This window comes from Dasypus novemcinctus, chromosome 1 (assembly GCF_030445035.2).
Source record: "Dasypus novemcinctus isolate mDasNov1 chromosome 1, mDasNov1.1.hap2, whole genome shotgun sequence".
NCBI lineage: Eukaryota > Metazoa > Chordata > Mammalia > Cingulata > Dasypodidae > Dasypus > Dasypus novemcinctus.
Genome location: NC_080673.1, coordinates 1,226,171 through 1,229,943, shown reverse-complemented (window position 1 = coordinate 1,229,943; position 3,773 = coordinate 1,226,171). Strand labels below are relative to the sequence as shown.

Below are 3,773 nucleotides of genomic sequence, written 5' to 3'. Positions count from 1 at the left end.
TCTTTTGTTTAAAAAGATAAGAGCATCTAAGAGCTTAAGTAAAACAGAAGAGCTCTAATCTTCTTCCCTTTTAGTTAGCAGAGACAACAAGCATGTCTCTCAAGGCATCAAAGCAGAATGCTCTGATCCATATGGGCTGTCAGGAGGTTGGGGGAGGCCTCCACACTTAGCTTCCCAGCCCCAGTGGCCTCCCACTATCAAGAGGACAGATGGGAAGAGGGGGGAGCATGGCTATTAGCAACCTTTGTTCCTTTTGTTTGGGGCTTGTGTTGCCCTGTGTGACTGGAAGGGGGATGGAGCAAGAAGCTGAGCCTTTTTCTGGTCAGAACCTCTGACTCAGGTTCTGATGCTTTTGCCTCAAGGGATCTCCTACTCTCAACCTAATGTGTTGGAATACAATAGTGGTGTGAAATTGACACGAAGGCTTCCATGTGCCCCATGAACAGAACTGGGGAGCCTCAAAAGATCCAACTGTAGGCACAAAAAAACCCTGCATGGCAAATGTGCAATACCAACAATTATCTAGCTACTGATATGCTATGAGCACCTCACAGATTCCTGTTTCAGAACCAGAGACCCTGGTTAGAACAAAAAAATCATTACTGAAGTTGCTAAAGTCTGTTGGTGCACAAAAAGACACACAATGAAAGACATTATATTTTATCTTGGCCACTATATTATGACCAAGTGATGAGAAACAACAATATATTGTATATTGTTTAAATTATCTTCTAGGGGAGTTGTTTGTAGTACCAAACTCCTCTGTGAAAGAACACAGGAAAATGTCTACAGAAACTTGGTAGTAGTTAACCAGCAGGAACCATCAGATTCAGGTGCATCTCTAAGTGAAAACAGGTGTCACCTTCAAGATTGCAACCATCAGGAAGTAGACTTGGTCCAGTGGATAGGGTGTCCATCTACCACATGGGAGGTCTGTGGTTCAAACCCTGGGCCTCCTTGACCCATGTGGAGCTGGCCCATGTGCAGCACTGATGTGCACAAGGAGTGCTGCCCCACGCAGGGGTGCCCCCCACATAAGGGAGCCTCATGCACAAGGAGAGCACCCCATAAGGAGAGCCGACCAGTGTGAAAGTTCAGCCTGCCCAGTAATGGTGCCACATGCACAGAGAGCTGACACAACAAGATGGTGCAACAAAAAAGAGACACAGATTCCCATGCCACTGACAACAACAGATGCAGATAAAGAACACACAGCAAATGGACACAGAGAACAAACAACTGGGGCAGGGGAGAGGGAAGGGGAGAGAAATAAATAAAATAAATCTTAAAAAAAAAGATGGCAGCCATCAAAGGGACCCTGTCCTAGAGGTGTAGGAGGAGAAAACTTCATCGTCAAATTTGATTTTTAGACCTTCATCTAAAAGGAGAGTAATTAGTGAGACAGAAAATTCAGAAGACTTAGCTGGTGGACAACAGAGAAAGCACCACAAATCTGCTAGCATTTTCCTTTCCTCTGATGAAAGTCTTGCTCTATAATAAGGAAGATATGGTGTAAAAGATTCTGTAGGAGTGAATCAATGGAGACTATCAAATCTGGATCTTGATACTGGTATAAGTGAACATTCTGGTGATTGGTTGAATCAGGATTCAGTTTTAGATCAATTCAGTGTATAATTTGAAGTTGAATCTCTTGATTCAGAAGATTAGTGAAGAAGGACAAGAACTCTCATATGAAGATGATCAGGTTTATCAAGTTACTGTTTATCAAGCAGGGGAGAGTGATACAGACTCATCTGAAGAAGATCCTGAAATTTCCTTAGCTCTCTGTGGGAAATGTACTTCATGCAATGAAATGTATCCTCCCCTTGTGGAAATGCATTACAACAGATGTGAGAATTGGCTTCCTGAAGATAAAGGAAATGAAAAAGGGAAAATACCTGGGAAAGCCATACTAGAAAACTCAACACATGTAGAAGAGGGCTTTAATGTTCCTGATTTCAGAGAAATGACATAGAGGAAAATAATAAAATCACACAAGCCTCCCAATCCCAAGAAAATGAGGGCTATTCTCAGCCATCAACTTCTAGTGGCAACATTTATACCAGTCAAGAAGATGTCAGCCATCTGCCCATTGGGATTTAAGCCCCCTCTCAAGTAGAAGCAGTGGGACCACCATCCTGAAATTCTCAAGACTGGGGAGTGAACAATGGACTAAAGTAGACTTAGTATTATACTATTATAGACTTAATATTATTCTAGCAATGGAAGAACTTTTATCATTGATGTAAAGATAGTGGCCACCAGAGGTTCTGAGGCGAGGGAGAGGGAAGAATAGATATAATATGGGGACATTTGGGGCATTGGAATTTCCTGCATGACATTGCAATGACAGGTATAGCCCATTACATTTGGTCATAACCTATAAAATTGGGTAAGGCAGAGTGTAAGCTATAATAGAAACTATAGTACATTGTTAATAACAATGCTTCAATCAATATGTGTTTATCAATTGTAGCAAATTTACCACACTAATGAAAGATGTTAATGTGAAAAGTGTGGGAGGGTTAGGGTGAGGGGTTGGGGAATATGGGAATCCCCTATATTTTTTATTAAACATTTATATAATCTAAAGCTTCTTTAAAAATTAAAAAAAATTAAAGCTGTCAGAGAGTTTGAGAGGAATGAAACACAAGATAAAGAAAAATGCATGGAATCTAGTTTCCATCTTTGTGCCACTGAACCTTGTGATCTAAAATTGACTGTATCATCCATGACAAAAAAGGACATCTTATGGCTTGTTTCACATGTTCAAAAAAGCTAAAAAAACACACAAAAAAACAAAATAAGTCCTGCCCAATATATAGGCAGCTAGTTCAAATGATTATGCTAACTTATTTCTCCTAGTTGACTTGTTTGTAAGAGTAGAATTATATATTTCTAACTATGTAACCCTAAAAACTCAGTTATTTTAGCAACATTAAATTTATTTTTATGTTTTTATACATATTGAAGTGTAAAAGTATCTCAGTCCACGTAGAAATCTTCTCCTTAATATAATTTACCTACTTGGGTAGGGGATATGGTTTAGTGAATATTCATTTCATTTTAGGAAAATTTCACTTCTCTTTATAGTTCATATTTGGTTTTTAATGTAATTTGAATTGGCTATATAGCTGGTTATTTTGGCAACATTAAATTTATTTTTATGTTTTCATACATATTGAAGCTTAAAAGTATCTCAGTTCATGTAGAATTCTTCTCCTTCATATAATTTACCTACTTGGGGAGGGGATGGAGTTTAGTGAATATTCACTTCATTTTAGGAAAATTTCACTTCTGTTTATAGTTCATGTTTGGGCTTTAATGTAATTTGAATTGCTATATAGCTGGTTTTTTAATTCTATCCTTCATATTTTAATTCATTTCCACCTTCACTTAAATAAAAATATCTGATTTTTCAAAATATAAGTAGGGGATTCACATGTATGTTACTTAGTACCTTTCTTTTAAGGAGATAAATTCTGTGAGAGAGATTTATTATTTAAATTTTATATACTCTTAAATCTTCTCATCCTTACTCTGCTCTTTCAGAGTCTCTTAAAATATTCTTTACAGGGAAGCAGACTTGGCCCAGTGGCTAGGGTGTCTGTCTACCACATGGGAGGTCCACAGTTCAAACTCCAGACCTCCTTGACCTGTGTGGAGCTGGCCCACATGCAGTGCTGATGTGCACAAGGAGTGCCGTGCCACACAGGGGTGTCCCCTGTGTAGTGGAGCCCCATGTGCAAGGAGCATGCCCTGTAAGGAGAGCT

The 3,773-nt window shown here is 39.0% G+C and overlaps 1 pseudogene; it reads left to right on the top strand.

The window, feature by feature from the left end:
- Positions 1-501: 501 nt before the first annotated feature.
- On the top strand, positions 502-2,865 carry LOC101436166 (E3 ubiquitin-protein ligase Mdm2 pseudogene; annotated as a pseudogene).
- The last annotated feature ends 908 nt before the right edge of the window (positions 2,866-3,773 follow it).